Source organism: Pteropus medius, unplaced genomic scaffold (assembly GCF_902729225.1).
Source record: "Pteropus medius unplaced genomic scaffold, Ma_sr-lr_union100, whole genome shotgun sequence".
Classification (NCBI taxonomy): Eukaryota; Metazoa; Chordata; class Mammalia; order Chiroptera; family Pteropodidae; genus Pteropus; species Pteropus medius.
The window spans coordinates 546,721-565,589 of record NW_024341288.1 but is presented as its reverse complement, the minus strand read 5'-3'; the positions used below and the strand labels follow the sequence as shown (position 1 = coordinate 565,589).

The 18,869-nt window shown below is 33.6% G+C and overlaps 1 pseudogene; it reads right to left on the bottom strand.

The window, feature by feature from the left end:
* Positions 1 to 10,110: 10,110 nt before the first annotated feature.
* Positions 10,111 to 10,228, bottom strand: LOC120592600 (uncharacterized; annotated as a pseudogene).
* Between the last annotated feature and the right edge of the window lie 8,641 nt (positions 10,229 to 18,869).

Below are 18,869 nucleotides of genomic sequence, written 5' to 3'. Positions count from 1 at the left end.
TGAGCCTACACTTGAGCAAACTATTCACAGCCTAAGAAGCAAGTTCATGCTCCAGCCATGATGCCAAGAAATGAAATAGCTTTATCCATCTTGTACCTGAATTTTGTTATCCAAAGTATAATATGAAAGATAAAAGCAGCATAATGAGGTGTTGTGCATTATTGGAAGGGGAGCAGAGGAACAGGAAACAAAAACCAGAATCTTCCAGGAAGGACGCTCCCTCCTTTTCCTGAGTAGCCTTGCTTACTTTTTTTTTTAAGTTGGCTCAAAATTTTCTTTTTTTGTTTTTATGGTGACATTGGTTAACAAAATCCAATAAGTTTCAGCTGTACACTTTAACAGTAAGGCATATATATGTTTACACTGTGTATTCACCTCCTATAGTTAAGTTTCTTTCTGTCACCACATATTTGACTCCTTTTACCCCAATTATCTCCCCCTACCATCACTCCTCTGGTAACCACTAGTCTATTGTCCATGTCCATGAGTCTCTGTTGTTTGTCCTGTTCATTTGTTGCTTTTAGATTTATATCCCACATATAAGTGATATCATGTGATTTTCAACTTTTTCTGTCTGGCTTATTTGCTTAGCACGATTATCTCGACGTCCATCCATGCTGTCGCAAATGGCAATCTTCTTATAGCTGAGTAATGTTCCATTATATATATTTGTACCACAGCTTCCTTAGCCAGACATCTATCATAGGACACTTCAATTGCTTCCATGTCCTGGCCCCTGTGAATAATGCTGCTATGAACATCGGTGTGCAAATATCTTTTTGCATATGAGTTTTCAAGACTTTGGGGTAAATAAGCAGTAGAAGGATTGCTAGATCATATGGTAAATCAATTCTTAGATTTTGAGGAACGTCCATACATATGTTTTCCATAGTGGCTATACCAATTTGCAGTCCAACCAGTAGTATATAAGGGTTCATATTTATCTGCATCCTCGCCAATATTTATTACTTGTCCTGTTGAATATAGCTATTCTAACAGGAGGAGATATTTCATTGTGGTTTTAATTTGCATTTCTCAAATAGCTAGCAATGTTGAGTATCTTTTCATACATTTGTTGGCTATTTGTATGTCCTCTAGAGTGAAGTGTATGTTCAGGATCTAGGCTCATTTTTTGACTGGATTGTTTTGTTGTTGTTGTTATTGAGTTGTGTGAGTTCTTTGTATATTTTAGATATTAGGCCTTTATCAGAGGCATTGCTTGCAAATATATTTTTCCATTTAGATGGTTGTCTCTTTACTTTATTGACAGTTTCTTTTGCTGAACAGAAGCTTTTTAGTTTGATGTAGTCCCATTCATTTATTTTTACTTTTACTTCCCTTGGCTTTGAGGTCAAATTCATAAAATGCTATTTAAGTCCATGGTCCTTGAGTTTAGTTCCTATGTTTTCTTCTATGCATTTTACTGTTTCAGGTATTATATTTAGGTCCTTAGTCTATTTTGAGTTAATTTTGGCGTATGGTGATAGACAGCAGTCTAGTTTCATTCTTTTGCAGGTGGCTTTCCAGTTTTCCCAGCACCATTTATTGAAGAGGCTGTCCTTTCCCCACTGTATATTTTTGGCTTTTTGCTAGAAAATAATTTTCCCATATAAACATGGGTTTACTTCTGGACTCTCGATTCTGTTCCACTGGTCCACGTGTCTGTTTAACTGCCGATACCATACCATTTTGATTACTGTCACTTTGTAGTATAATTTGAAGTCGAGCAGAGAGATGCCTCCAGCCTCGTTTTTTTTGTTTGTTTTTTGTTTTTTGTTTTTTGTCTCAGGAAGGCTTTGCCAATTTGAGGCTTTTTGTACTTCCATACAAATCTGATTTTTTTGTTGTTGTTGTTCTATTTCCTTTAAAAATGCAGATGGGCTTTTGATGGGGATCACATTAAATCTATATAATGCTTTAGATAATAAGGCCATTTTAATTATGTCGATTCTTCAAGTCCAAGAACACAGAATACCTTTCCATTACTTTGTATCTTCTTTGATTTCTTTCAATAGGGTCTTGTAGTTTTCATTATATAGGTCCTTCACATGTTTCGTTAAATTTATTTCTAGGTATTTTATTCTTTTTGGTGCGATTACAAAAGGAATTATTTTTTCCACTTCTTTTTCTGACACTTCATTATTAGAGTATAGGAATGCTATGGAATTTTGCACATTGATTTTGTATCCAGAGACTTTACTTCATTTGCTTATTGTTTCTAGCAATGTTCTTGTGGAGTCTTTAGGGTTTTCTATATAGAGAATCATATCATCCACAAATAGTGATAGTTTGACTTCTTTGTTTCCTATTTGGATGCCTTTTAAATCTTTCTCTTGCCTGAGTGCACTCACTTCCAATGTTATATTGAATTAGAGTGGCAATAGTGGACAGCCTTGCCTTGTTCCTCATCTTAGAGGGAAGGTGTTTAGTTTTTCGCCATTGAGTATAATGCTGGCTGAGGGTTTGTCATAGATGGCCTTTATTATGTTAAAGTCCTTTCCTTCTAATCAATTTAGTTAAGTGTTTTGATCATAAAAGGATGACATATCTTATTGAAAGCTTTTTCAACATCTATTAATATGATCATTGATTTTTATCTTTTAATTTGTTTATGTGGTATATCACATTAATCAATTTGCATATATCGAATCATACCAATGCCTCTGGGATGAAGCCCACTTGATCATGGTATGTAATCTTTTTAATATGTTACTGTATTCGGTTTGCTAGTATCTTATTTAGGATTTTTGTATCTGTGTTCATGAGAGATATTGGTCTGTAGTTTTCTGTGATCTTTAAATTTTGTATCAGGGTAATATTGGCCTCAGAAAATGAGTTGGGAAGTATTGTCTTCTCTTTGATTTTTTGGAAGAATTTGAGGATAATAGGTATTAAATCTCTAAATGTTTGGTAGAATTCACTGGTAAAGCCATCTGTTCCTAGACTTTTACTATTTGGTAGGTTTTTGATGATTGTTTCAATCATAATGCTCATCAGCAATCCATACTGCTTATCAGTCTATTTAGATTTTCCAGTTCTTGATTCAGTCTAGGAAGGTTGTATTTTTCTAAGTACTGGTCCATTTCTTCTAGGTTATTAAATTAATGTTATATATTTTTCATAGTATTTTTGTATGATCCTTTGTATTTCTGTGTTGTCTGTTATAATTTCCCCTCGAGATCTCTGATTTTGTTTATTTGTGTCCTTTCTCTTTTTCCTTTAGTGAGTCTAGCCAGCGGTTTGTCAATTTTATTAACCTCAAAGAACCAGCTCTTTGTTGCATTTATTTTTTCTATTGTTCTTTTGTTTTCAATTTCATTTATTTCTGCTCTAATTTTGATAATTTCCTTTGTTCTGCTGGCTTCAGGCTTCATTCATTCTTCCTTTTATAGTTTTTTAAGATGAAGTGTTAGGTTGTTTATTTGGGCTCATTCTTGTTTTTAGAGATAGGCCTGTAATAATATGAACTTCCTCTTATGACCGCTTTTGCTGTGTCCGAAAAGTTTTGATATGTTGTACTATCATTATTATTTGTTTCTATGTACCTCTTGGTCTCTCTTTTTATTTTTTCTCTGACTCAGTTATTTCTCAATAGTATGCTGTTTAATCTCCATGTATTTGCAGGTTTTCCCTCTTTCTTCTTGCAATTGATCTCTAGCTTCAAAGCACTATGATCAGTGAATATGCTTGGTATGATTTCAATGCTCTTATATTTGTTGAAGTTATCTCTGTATCCTAGTATGTGGTCGATCCTTGAAAATGTTTTCTGTGTACTAGAGAAGAATGTAAGCCACTGTTTGGGGATGAATGGCTCTGTAAATGTCAATTATGTCCAGTTAGTCTGATGTGTCTTTTAAGGTTATTATTTCCTTATTGATTTTCTGTTTAGTTGATCTGTCCATATCTGACAGTGGAGTATTTAGGTCCCTTGCTACAATAGTGTTTAGGTCTGTTTCTTCCTTTAGTTCCATTAATAATTGTTTTACATATTTTGGGGCTCCCTGATTAGGAGCATAGAAATTAATAAGTGTTATGTCTTCTTGGTGCATGATTCATATTCTTATTATGAAGTGTCCCCCAGTATCTTTTCTTACCTTTTTAATTCTGAAGTCTATTTCTTCCGTTATTAGTACTGCTACTCCCAGTTTTCCCTGAATGCAAATTGCTTGAAATACCATTTTCTACCTTCTCACTTTGAGTCTATATCTGTCTTTGGAACTGAGATATGTTTCCTGGAGACAGCATAAGTTGGGTTTTGGTTTTTGATCCAATCTACAACTCTGTGTCTTTTTATTGGTGAGTTCAATCCATTTACTTTTAGGGTGATGATTGAAATATGAGCTCTTCTTATAGCCATTTTATTTTTGCTTTCTAGTAGTAGTGTTTCCACTGTTTCTTTATCCTTGTCTTTCTGTTTTCTTTATTTTGGTTAGGTTTTGTGGGCTTTCCCTCTGGTCCTCCAGTTATGAATCTTCGGTGTGTGGTTACCATTGCAAATGTGTACAGGACAGTTATATATATACAGTCATTCATTTTCTTCTGCATGTGCCTTATCTCTATTCCCCTTTGTGAATTTGGATCTCCCCTTTTCTGTCATTCTGTCTCAATTTGTCCCTATGTATGCTAAATGTTCATTACTATCTTGCTATAGTAATTCTCTTCTTACTGTTTAAGTTTATATAGATCTGTTCTTAGTAAGTGTGCACTCCTCTGCTGCTATTTTCCTGCTAGTCACCTTCCTCTTAAATATATATATATATATATATATATATATTTGTTGTTGTTGTTGTATTTTGTCTTAGGTGAGCTGATTCCTTTTAGTATTTCCTGTAATGTAGGCCCTGTAGTGGAGAATTCTCTCAATTTTTGAATGTCTGGAAAGTTCTTTATTTCTCTTTCATATTTAAAGGAGAGTTTAGCTTGAAACATTATTCTTGGCTGGTAGTTCCTTTAAGTTAATAGTTTAAATATTTGATTCCACTCATTTCTGTTTGTAAGGTTTGTGCTGAGAAGTCCAATGATAATCTAATGGGCTTTCCTTTTAGGTTGCCATCTTCTTTTCCCTGACTGCCCCAAGAATTCTTTCTTAGTCGTTGATTTTTGATAATTTTAATACAATATGTCTTGGTGAAGACTTTTTTGGGCTGAGATAATTGGGTGTTCTGTTGACTTCTTGAAATCCAAGCTCTAGCTCATTCCTTGGATTTGGGAAATTCTCGTCAACTATTTGTATGAAAATGCTTTCTAATCACTGCTCCTTTTCCTCCCCTTCGATAATGCCCATTATTCTTATGTTTCCTGTCCTGATGGTATCAGCTAGTTCTTAAATTCCTCTTTCATTATTTTTCATTCTTCGGTTTCTCTCTTCTTCTCTGATTTATTTCTATATTTCTGTATTCAATATCAATGACCCTTTCCTCCATTTGGTTGACTCTGTTTCTCAAGTTTGCTATTTCATTTTTCAACTCTTGCAGTGTATTTTTTTTTATCTCCAGCAGTTCTATTTGTTTCTTTTTGAGGATTTCTATCTCCTTGCGAAAGAACTCATTCTGCTCATCTAGTTTGTTTTTCAATTCCTGAAATTATTGATATGAATCATTTTGTATCTCACTGAGTTTTTTCAGAAGTACCAACCTAAATTCTCTGACATTTAAGTTGCATGTTTCTGTGTCTGTAAGCTTATTTTCTAGAGATTTTTCTCTTTCTTTCTGAGATACCTGGTTTCCTTGGTTGTTCATGGTGTTTATTGGACTATTTCTATGCCTGGGAATTCATGGAAGTGTATTCTGCTTTTTTTCAAAAAGAAGATTTATTATATAAAAGTCTCTCTTTAGTCTGTTGCAAAGAAGGCATTTTTTCTTTTGGCTTCCAGTAGGTTCATCTAAGCCTCTTGGATCACTGCTTTATATAAAGCCTTAATAATGTCTTTTTTCCCTTATAGATGTTTGATCACACTCGCTCTCTCAGCCCCAGTCTCTGTCAGTGTTTGCAATAGTTTTGGTAGAGTTTGCTCAGATTCCCCTGGGGCTCTGCTGTGTTCAGCCTTGGAGTATATAGGGGGAGAGGACTTCTGGGTTCGGGTATTGGGCGCTATGTCTCAGCCTTGATTTTACTGCCATGGCTGGTGCGAATCAACTCTTGATTTCCTGCCATCCCCGCTTCTCTGTCATCTCACTTCTCTGCTTTCTGCTCTGATGACTGGGCCCTGCCACAGGTATCGTGTCATCCATATCTTTCCCAGGCAGAGCTATTCAGAGAACTCACTGCACTGTCTCCCCTCAGGGAGCTCTGGCTGCGAGGGGCAGCTTCTTTTTTTCCTCCCAGTTCACTGCCCAACACCCGGGGTTCTGACCTGTGGTAACTCTTATGCGCAGATCCCATGCTCAGGCATGCTGTTGTGAACTTTGGATGTTTTTTGTTGAGTTTTAGATGTTCAGCTTATTGTTGTTTCAAAGAGAGAGATCTGGGGATGTCTCTCACTCTGTAATGTTTCTCCAAACTCCAGCCCTGCTTTGAAAGCAAGAGAGGAGTAGGAATCTGCTGCCATGGTGAGCACTCCTAAGCTGTCCCACAAGGGGACAGCTTAGTGCAAATGCTCCAGAGGCCAGGCTCCTTCAATTCCAGGTCAAACTGCAATAGGAGCTCATTATAAGGAATGACAAATTACACCTTTTAAGCTCTGTTCCATTTATAATGATAGATAAGAATGCTGTCACCTTCGCCTACCATCTGCTCCATCACAGGATGTAATTTCCCTGCCCTGAACTTCAAATTAAAAGAAATCTATAACTAAAACCCAAAGAGCTGCTAATAAAGAAGACATCATCTCTTGGCTGATGTTGAAAGCTGAAATTATGACTATCAAAGGGAGATAGCAGGTACAGGCACATCTGGAGCCTCCCCCAGGAGATGAAATTTACCTGAGTCCCACTGGGGTCAGGTCCACTATGAACACTTGACATATGACCTTAGTGAAGGGTTCCTTGTAGCAGGCACTGTGATAAGAACCTATGCATATTCTCATTCACTGTTTGCCACCAACCTACAAGGAAGGTATCATAAGTGAGTTATGCACATCACAAAACTTATGTAGCAGAGATGGCTATAAGTCCTCCAAAATCCATTTTTCTCTTCCTCTTTAATACTAGAAGTGTATCCTTCCACATGACTGGATAGTGGCATCACACCTTTCCTACAATCAGGCAGGGTCCAATGGGAGCAGAATCGGTGGAGTTACTCATAGGCCAGAGAACTTAAAATGAGGAACTTTCCTCCTCCATAGTCTTGTTCCTCCTCCTACAAAACCATGCCTAGAAAGATTTAAAACTCAGCCTTGATCATATAGATAAAAATAATGCCTAAGGAATTGGGCAGAAACAAAATGGAAGGAACCTAGGTCCCTGAATAAGCATATGGAGCAGAGCCATCTGCTATCCTGGAATTCGATGGTCATGTGAGAGACAAATGATCTCTATCTGATTTGAGTCTTTGTTTCCTGGGGTCTACTTGTTGCAGCAGCAGAGTCCAAACACAGGTAGTTCTGTCTAATTTCAAAACCCATGGTTTATATTGGTTATGTCATTCAATGTCCAGTCGAATGAACAAGACAGAAATTTACTTTTATTTGTTTGTTTATTTGTTTGTTTGGAGTGACATTCATTAACAAAATCATATAAGTTTCAAGCATACAATTCAATAATACATCATCTGTATATTGTGTTGTGTGTTCACCAGCCAAAGTTAAGTTTCTTTCCATCACCATATATTTTATCCCCAATACCTTTACCTACCTCCCCCTCTCCCCCTCTTTGCTCTGGTAACCACTAAACTATTGTCCATTTCCATGAGTCGCTGTTTGTTTGCCTTGTTCATTTGTTGCTTTCAGTTTTATGTGTCACATATAAGTGAAATCATATGGTTCTCAACTTTTTCTGTCTGACTTATTTTGCTTAGCATGATGATCTCAAGATTTATCCATGTTGTCACAAATGAGTATTTTATCTTTTCTTATAGCTGAGTAATATTCCATTGTATATATGTACCACATCTTCTTTATCCAATCATCTATCAAAGAACACTTCAATATGAAGAACCAGTTATGGAAGTTTTAGAGACTGGAGATTAGGAAGGAGAAGCTGAGGGTACACAGAGACTATAATTAATCTAAAAATAAAAGGTCTTTCAAAGCGAGAAGAAGTAAGCGTTGATTGAGATCAATAAAGATAGCTATTCAGAACACACTGATTCATGTAGAAGCCAAAATAATGTTCTAATTAAGGGACAAAAGCAATGGTTATATTTGAGAAAGGGAAGGGGAACAATTACTTAAATAGAAGAAAGGTATTTCTATTCGTGCTGATAATGTAGTGAAGTTAATTCTAAACATTTTAAAATTCAGTCCAGTAGTCATCAGTCCTATAGTCATAATATCTGATTTCTTGTTATTTTTGCAAACAGTTCTTTGGAATGCAAGGTTGCTTTAGGCCCAGTCCAAAGGTTATTGTTCCTTGTTTTAAAATTTTTAAGACTTGAGACATAAGAAGTGGAAGGCAGTTACTCGGGCATGGTAGCTCTTCCTCCATTTTGATCAGCATCACTGATCAACCTTTAGAAAGTAGCATTGATCAGTTATTAAAAGTATCATTGGCCCTCCATTGTCAGGAAGCTCATTTTAGTTATGTCATGCCATGGTTGGTCCCTCATCACCAGGAAGGCTCATTTCTGGTATGTCATGTTCCACATAGGAGGAAAAGAAGTATTTTTTCTTAGACTGAGAACACATTTGAACAACAAGAGCACTAAAACAGAGGAAGTCTTTACCATCATGTTTCTTTAGGGACAACCATCTTCTGTAATTTCTTGAGGTTTCTCATATAAGTCTCATAGGCCATGTTGATTATCTCAAAATGTTGAGGAACTATTTATCAGAGTGGTGTCTTTATTACATCAAACTATGCAAAACAATCATTTATAACAGCAAAAATTCCTATAATATCAAACAAAATTCTAACTCCAATTTGAAGAATAGGTCTGAACCAGAAAGTGATACCTGAGGGCAGTCAGCTGAAGACATTAAAGAACCATGGAATATCAGTGGTTACTTATTTAATCATTTGGCTTGTGCCCACATTTTATCTAGTTCCATTTTTATTTCACCAGAGGTGCTTTATCCAAATACAAGATCTATTAATAAAGTAAACGCCATCTTGCCTAGCTAGGGTATAGTTAAGAGCAATTCTATTGTCTAATGAAACTTATGCAAGGGAATTTAAATATTTTTCCAGTTGGCTATTATTGTGGTGGTCATTGCAACACCTCATCAAGGAAAAAATATCTTTTCAAATCTGATATCTTTATTAGGGCTGACATCACCAGCTATTGAGCATCCTTGACTATGTGTGCTACAATTTGCATATTTTGACCTGTCAAGTAGGTTTAAATATGATGCCCAATGTTGTTGTCTTCCCAGACAGAAGAAAAAGGGAAAAATAACTATTACAGTGAGTGCTTGGCTTCTCATATTTTTTGTGAAATAGAAAGGAACTAAAGCTGAGGAGGGGGAAGGAAGGTATAGATTATACAGGCCTAGTCCAGAATCTTTGGACATCTGTGCACAACAGATGTCATCTGCTTCATTTCCTACTAATTTTAAGTTTAAATACTCTGTTGGTTAAGCAGTTCAATTAGGTGTAAGAGCTTTCTTTAAAGTCGGAAACATGATTCCAAGAGTCAATACCTTTAAATTTAGTCACACATAGAGTAGTTAAGAATACTTAAAGTTTTGGAGAGATCATGTAAAAAGGAATAGATAAATGCTTCAGTTTTGCTTACAAAGATATAATTTACCAAATTGCTATAGGTCATTGGTAGCTTAGAAAAAAAATTTTCTTATATCTGGAAAGAAAGGATCAAAAACCAGTAATATTATATAGAACAAGTCATAAAAATTATAATTATCTTTATCAGTTTATTTAGTCTTATGTTATTAATTCTTATTGATTTTGGTCTTCTAGTAGCATAATTTTATTAATCCAGTTTTTCCTTAGAGTTCTGTAAATCTTTACCCAATTCACTGTTGTGGTTTTTTTGTGTGTTTGCTTGTTTGTATTATCCCTACACCACCTGGTCTTCCTAGGTGGTCTCCCATCCAAGTACTAACCAGGCCCGACCCTGCTTGCTTCCAAGATCAGATAGGATCGGGCGTGTTCAGGGTGGCATGGCCATAGACAGTGTTGTGTTTTTTAAAGTTAATTAGAAGTCCATATTTTAGAATATCAGAGTCTTCTCCATGAATTTCTCTAAGATGAAACATTGGTGTAAAAACATTTTTGTAAAAATATTAGAGTAAAACAATAATTGTCTGTAAACAATAAAAGACATAATGGCCATGGTTAAAGATCTGGTGAGAGTTCACATGCATAGTACATATAAATAATGCAATCGATTTGGGTGTCCATTTCAATCTTAGTTAGCTCTACCATATATAAAATCCTTTTCTCAAAATCCCTCCTTCATGAACCTTCTGCGACTTCCACAAACCTGCTGAAACCTACATATACCTTTCAGTTTTTGTCCTATCTTTTCCTTTATTTTGAAACAATCATTCTATTTTAGGACAAAATTTCTTTCCTTTTTTTTTCTTTACAAAAAATGCATGTATTTTATATCCTTCTTTATCCAAAAAATATATTCTATTCTACTTTTCCTTAAGAAAAGTGCATCTCCATGTCATATACCTTCCTCCACTGGAAACATACATCCTATGTATTATAGTCATTTAGTTTTATCCTTATTATTTTCTAGTAGTTTTGTAAAAATCATAGATCTTCTATAAATCAACTTTGGTAAGGGAAATTATACAGCAATTTGTATTTTTAGAAGGCCACATTTTCCTCAGTCTCTGTGGGCAATGTTTTGGTTAATCTCTGGGTGTTTATATTTCAAAAACATCATATGAGTTACAATTTTCAGAGACACAGAAAGACTATAAATTTTTTGGCATTATTTACTTGACAACGTTTCTTGGTTAATTTAACATACTAAATATGCCTGATTTGTTTACTTTCCCCTTTTATAATGAGAGACAACAAATCTTGAAATGTTTCAGGGATTCTTCTGAAAAATTCCAAACTTCTTAAAAAATCTCAAAGGTCAAAAAAATGACTCTTTAATTTTTGAATCTTGAAAATTTTGTCAAATATATCAAAAGTTTTAAACCATTTGGTCATAGATCATGGTAGAACAAAACAAGTTATTTAATCATAGTGACAAAGACTTTGCAGGCGAGTACAGAAAGTTCATAGTTATAAACAAAATTTTAGCTCTTTTAATATTAATAAGACTCAATTTACTTAAGCAATTAAAGACCTGATAATAAAGAGTACAAAAAATAAATAAAATATAAAATCTTTGTTTTCACTTTATAATCCCTTATTAAGAGCAGATCAATAATACAGAAAAATTTTGTTCTTTTAACAGAGAAATAACATTAAGTTTTAACTTTACATAAGTATATCATTGATATTAAAACTTGATTAATTTTTAAAAACCATATAATAACAATTTAATTTAGGCACCTAACTAAAAGAGGTTAAATTCTATAATAAGCATAATAAAATTATTTTTATTTTTCTTAATGAAAACATATCTTTACATTTTATACCCTCTTTAACTGAAGACATGTATTCATTCTTTCCATATTAATTAGAAGTCTAAACACTTAGAAAGCTTAATTTTAGTATCAACCAAAAGAAAGCAATTATCATTCATTAGATTGGTAAATTTATGTACACATTTCATAACCTCCATAAAATAGGCTCTTTGATTGGCAAACTATATATTATTATATTTAAAAACATGCATTTCCTTAATATATAGCATAAGACAATTTTATGAACTGACCCAAAAACCTTTAGTTTTTCTGTATTAAGAAGCCAAAAGTAGGTAAACTTAGATTAATTTAGCAATTAATGTTTCAGTATTTCATATTATTCTAAAATAGTCTAGATATTCAATCATTTTCATTTTTTAAATTTAACTTAGTACAACTCTAAGTTTTCAGTTACCAAAAGATTTTGAAAAATTGTTTTAAAGTACCCATACTTTAAAACAATCATTGCTGAAAAGTTGGACCAAAAAACCTTTATTCTTTTTACATTTGTTTATTTATTCTCAGTAATTATATTTAGATTTCTCATGAAAATTTTGTGAGAAATTAGACAGTCAGTTATTATCTCAAGCTATTTTTCTTTTGAAAAACCCTGTAACAAAGATAACTTGAATTATTTCTGTACTCTTTATCGTCGTCTTAATTTTTTATTTTTTTTCTTATGAATTATTTTATTTATAAATATTTAATCCATAAGGAAAGATGCTAGTTTGCCATAATAGAATGTGTATTAAGTATTTTCAGAATCTGCTTTTTAGATGACTTGTGGTCTATTTATTTCTAATCATTACACAGTTCATTATTGCTGACACTAATGAGAAAAATCCATCCTGTCAATACTATCAGTCCAGGAGATAGCAATACCAAAAACAAATGAGCCAGGTAGCTAGAGAGCAAGTGCCTGCAGAAAGCTGAGTGAAGGGCCCTAACTCTAAATATTGGCACAAAACAATATTGACACACTTTTAATGCCTGTCCTGTAGATATTCTGCTTATTTTTCTGGTAACAGCTGGAAATAATTACATTGGTAGGAAAGTAAATAGTGGCTCTTTGATTAATGAATTAAAATTCACAGTAACAGGAAATTCTAAGGGCAAGGTGCTCTGCTTGGCCCTGGGAATACCCAATTAAAAGGCCCGGCCCCTGCACTCAAATAATTTAGACTTTTTTAATTTGTTTTTTGATCATAATTTATATACAATATTATTTTTTTCAGATGTACAACAGTTATTTGTACCATATAAAATGATCACTCTAATAGGTCTAGTAACTATCTAATACCATACATAAATAATACAATATTATTAACTGTATTTCCTATGCTGTACTTTACATCTCATGGTTATTTTTATAACTGCCAATTTGATTTCTTAATCTCTTTCAATTTTCTGACCCATTACCCCAACACTCCTCCTATCTGATGACGATCAGTTTGTTCTCCATCGCTACAAGCTCACATAGATAGATTAGATAGATGATGATGATGATGATGACGATGATGGTGATGATGATGACGATGATGGTGATGATGATGATGATGAAGCTAAATAGATAGATAGATAGATAGATAGATAGATAGATAGATAGACAGACAAATAGACAGACAGATAGATACCACATCCTCTTTATTCATTAATCTATTGAAAGACACGTTGCTTCCAAATCTTGATTATTGTAAACAATGTTGCAATAAAAATAATGTTGCATATATCTCTTTGAATTAGTATTTTTTGCATTCTTCAGACAAACACTCTGGAGTGGAATTTTTGGATCATAAAGTAGTTCTCTTTTTAATATTTTAAAGAAACTCCATACTGTTTTCCATAGTGGCTGCACCAATTTGCAATCACCAACAGTGCACGAGGATTCCCTTTTCTCCACATCCTTGCCGACACTTGTTATTTGTTAATTTATTGATAATAGCCATTCTGATAGGTATGATATCTCATTGTAGTTTTAATCTGTATTTCTCTGATGATTAGTGATATTGATCATCTTTTCATATGTCTATTGGCCATCTGTATATTCTCATTGGAGAAATGCTTATTCAGTTCTTCTGCTCATTTTTAAATTGAATTGTTAGTTTTTTGGTGATGAGCTGTGTGAGTTCTTTATAAATTTTGCATATTAACTCCTTATTGGATATATCATTGGTGAATATCTTCTCCCAATTGGTAGATTGTCTCTTTATAAGTTACATTAGACAATAGAATTGCTCTTAACTATACCCTAGCTAGGCAAGGTGACGTTTACTTTATTAATAGATCTTGTATTTGGATAAAGCACCTCTGGTGAAATAAAAATGGAACTAGATAAAATGTGGGCACAAGCCAAATGATTAAATAAGTAACCACTTTTTAGTTTGCTGTAGTTCCATTTATTTTTTTTCTTTTGTTTCCCTTGCCCAAGGAGATATATCAGACAAAATATTTCTAAGAGCAATGTCAGAGAATTTACTGCTTATGTTTTTTTCAAGAATTTTTATAGTTTTGAGTCTTACATTTAGGTCTTTAATTCATTTTGTGTTTCTTCTTAGATATGGTGTAAGAAGGTAGTCTAGTTTCATTTTTTCTCATGTATCTGTCCAGTTTTCCCAACACTATTTATCCCATTGTATATTCTTTCCCCTTTTGTCATAGATTAATTGACCATAAGTCTGATCTTTGTTTTTGTCCTTATGCCAGCACCATGCTATTTTACTATAGTCTTATAATATAGTTTGATATCATGTAGCACAATACCTTCAACTTTGTTCTTTCTCAGAATTGCTTTGACTCACAATACCTTTCAACTTTGTTCTTTCTCAATATTGCTTTGGCTCATTAGGATCTTTAGTGATTCCATATAAATTTCAAGATTATTTGCTCTAGTTCTGTGAAAAGTGTCATTGGTAATTTGATAAGGATTTCATTAAATGTGTAAATTGTTTGGGGAAGTATGGACATTTTAATAATGTTAATTATTCCTATTCATAAACATGGTATGTCTTTCCATTTATTTGTTTCTTCCTCAATTTCTTTCTTTAGCGTCTTATAGTTTCCTAAGTAAAGGTCATTTACCTCCTTGGTTAAATTTATTTCTAGCAGTTTTACTATTTTTGATGCAACTGTAAATGGGATTATTTAATATTTTTTAAAGCTATTTTTACTTTTCAATTACAATTGGTATGTAATGTTATATTAGTTTTAGGTGTATAAAATGGTGAATATACATATATATAACTTAAGAAGCAATCATCCTGATATATCTGACACCATATGGTGTTATTACAATATTATCAATTATATTCCTTATGTTATACTTTACAGCCCCAACTATTTTATTTATTTACTTACTTACTTACTTACTTACTTACTTATTTTTAATTTATTTTATACAGTGACATTGGTAAACGAAATCCAGTAAGTTTCAGGTGTACAATTCAACAGTAAGGCATACATACATTGTATCGTGTGTTCACCGCCCATAGTTAGATTTCTTTCCATCACCACATATGTGACCCCATTTACCCAATATACCTTCACCTTCCTCTATCCTCCCCTACTCTCTGGTAACCACTAGTCTATTGTCCATGTTTAAGAGTCTTTGTTTGTTTATCCTGTTCATTTGTTGCTTTTAGGTTTATATCCCGCATATAAGTGATATCATGTGATTTTCAACTTTTTCTGTCTGGCGTATTTCATTTAGCATGATTATCTTGAGGTCCATCCATGTTGTCACAAATGGAAATATTTCATTTCTTACTATGGCTGAGTAATATTCCATTGTATATATGTACCAGAGCTTCTTCATCCAATCATCTATCATAGGACACTTCGATTGTTACCATGTCCTGGCCACCGTGAATAATGCTGTTATGAACATTGGTGTGCAAATATATTTTCAGATATATGTTTTCAAGTCTTTGCAGTAAATACCCAGTAGAGAGATTTCTGGATCATATGGTAGATGAATTCCTAGTTTTTAAGAAAACTTCATACTATTTTCCCTAGTGGCTGTACCAATTTGCAGTCCCACCAGCAGTGTATGAGGGTGCCTTTTTCTCCACATCCTCTCCAACACTTGTTATTAATTATCCTGTTGATAACAGCTAGTCTAACAGGTGGGAGATGGTATCTCACTGTGGTTTTGATTTGCATTTACCAAATAAGTAGCGATGGAGAGCATCTTTTCATTTGTTTGTTGGTCATTTGTAAGTCTTGGGAGAAGTGTTTGTTCAGGTCCTGTGCCCATTTTCTGATTTGATTGTTTGTTTTTTGTTGTTGTTATTACTGAGCTGTATGAGTTCTTTGTATATTTTGGATATTAGGTGTTTATCGAAGGCTGTATGTTTTTGGCTCCTTTGTTGAAAATTATTGCCCATATAAACATGTATTTACTTCTGGATTCTCAATTCCGTTCCACTGGTCTGTGTGTCTATTTTTCTGCAAATGCCATGCCATTTTGATTACTGTCATTTAGTAGTATAATTTGAAATCTGGCAGAGTGATGCCTCTACCCTTGTTTGGTTTTTGTTTGTTTGTTTGTTTGTTTGTTTGTTTCCTCAGGATGGCTTTGGAAATTCAGGGTCTTTTGTGCTTCTATACAAATCTGATGATTTTTTGTTCTATTTCTTTAAAAAATGCCAATGAAATTTGATGGAGATTGCATTAAATCTGTATAATGCTTCAGGTAATAAGGCCATTTTAACTATGTTGATTCTTCCAATCCAAAAACACAGAATATCTGTCCATTTCTTTGTAGCTTCTTCAATTTCTTTTCACAGGGTCTTATAGTTTTCATTAGATAAGTCCTTCATATGTTTTGTTAGATTTATTCCTAAGGATTTTATTCTTTTTGTTGCAATTGCAAAAGGAATTATTTCTTCTACTTATTTTTCTGACACTTCATTATTAGAATATAGGAAGGCTATGGATTTTTTAATGTTGATTTTGTATCCAGAAACTTTACTTTATTTGCTTATTGTTTCTAGTAGTGTTCTTGTGCAGTCTTTAGGGTTTTCTATATAGAGAATCATATCATCCACAAATAGTGATAGTTTGACTTCTTTGTTTCCTATTTGGATGCCTTTTAAATCTTTCTTTTACCCGAGTGCACTCACTAGGACCTCCAATGTTATATTGAATAAGAGTGACAATAGTGGACAGCCTTGTCTTGTTCTCGATCTTAGAGGGAAGATTATTTTAGTTTTTCACGATTGAGTATAATGTTGGCTGAGGGTTTGTCATAAATGACCTTTATTATGTTAGGGTACTTTCCTTCTATACTGATTTAGTTAAGTGTTTTGATCATAAATGGATGCTGTATCATGTTGAAGGCTTTTTCTGCATCTATTAATATGATCATATGAATCTTATTTTTTAATTTGTTTATGTGGTATATCACATTAATCAATTTGCATATGTTGAACCATCCCTGTGACTCTGGGATGAAGCTCACTTGATCGTGGTGTGTAATCTTTTTAATATGTTGCTTATTTGGTTAGCTAGTATCTTATTTAGGATTTTCGCATCTGTGTTCATGAGAGATATTGGTCCGTAGTTTTCTCTTTTTGTGTTATCTTTACTAGGTTTTGTATCAGGGTAATATTGGCCTCACAAAATGAATTGGGAAGTATTGCCTCCTCTTCAATTTTTTGGAAAAGTTTGAAGAGAAGAGGTATTAAATCTTTGAATATTTGATAGAATTCACTGGTAAAGCAATCTACTCCTATTTTTATTTTTTGGTAGGTTTTTGATTATTGTTTCCATTTTTTTACTGCCCATCAGTAAAAACTTTTATTTTTTGGTAGGTTTTTGATGATTGTTTCCATTTTTTTACTGCCCATCAGTCTATTTATATTTTCCAATTCTTGATTCAGTCTAGGAAGGTTGTATTTTTTCTAAGTACTGGTCCATTTCTTCTAGGTTATTAAAGTTGGTGTTATATATTTTTCATAGTATTCTTGTATGGTCCTTTGTATTTCTGCGGTGTCTGTGGTAATTTCTCCTGTTTCATACCTCATTTTGTTTATTCGTGTCCTTTCTCTTTTTTCTTTAGTGAGTCTAGCCAAGGGCTTGTCAATTTTATTAACCTTCTCAAAGAACCAGTTCTTTGTGCATTTATTTTTTCTATTATTGTTTTGTTTTCAATTTCATTTATTTCTGCTCTAATTTTGATTATCTCTTTCCTTCTGCTGACTTTAGGCTAATTTGTTCTTCCTTTTCTAGTTTTTTAAGATGATGTGTTAGGTTGTTTATTTGGGCTCATTCTTGTTTTTGGAGATAGGCCTATCATGATATGAATTTTCCTCTTATGAACACTTTTGCCGTGTCCCAAATATGTTGATATGTTGTACTATCATTATCATTTGTTTCTATGTATTTCTTTGTCTCTCTTTTTATTTCTTCTCTGACCCAGTTATTCTTTAGTAGCATGTTATTTAATCTCCATGTATTTGTGTTTTTTCCTGCTTTCTTTTTATAGTTGATCTCTAGTTTCAAAACATTATGATCAGAGAATATGGTTGGTACGGTTTCAACCCCGTTATATTTGTTGGGGCTATCGCTGTGTTCCAGTATGTAGTCGATCCTTGAGAATGTTCCATGTGCACTAGAGAAGAATGTATAATCAGCTCTTTTGGGATGAAAGGCTCTGTGTCTTTTAAGAATGTTATTTCCTTATTAATATTCTGTTTGGTTGATCTGTCCATATCCAACAGTAGGGTATTTAGGTCCCCTACTACAATAGTGTTTTGCTCTGTTTCTCCCTTTAGTTCTGTTAGTAATGCTTTATATACTTTAGGGTCTCTGATTGGAGCATAGAAATTAATAAGTGTTATGTCTTTTTGGTTCATGATTCACTTTGTTATCACGAAGGGTCCCTCGGTATCTTTTTTTACCATTTTATTTCTAAGTCTATTTTGTCTGATATTAGTACTGCTACTGCCACTTTTCTCTGAATGCCATTTGCTTGAAATATCATTTTCCACCCTTTCACTTTGAGTCTATATTTGTTTTTGGCACTGAGATGTGTCTCTGGAGGCACCGTGTGGTTGATTTTGTTTTCTGATCCAGTCTGCAACTCTGTGCCCTTTTATTGGTGAGTTCAATCCTTTTACATTTATGGTTATTATTGGAATATGAGGTTTTCCTATAACCATTTTATATTTTGCTTGGATAGTCTCCGCTATGTCGCATTGTTTCCTTTGTCCTTGTGTGT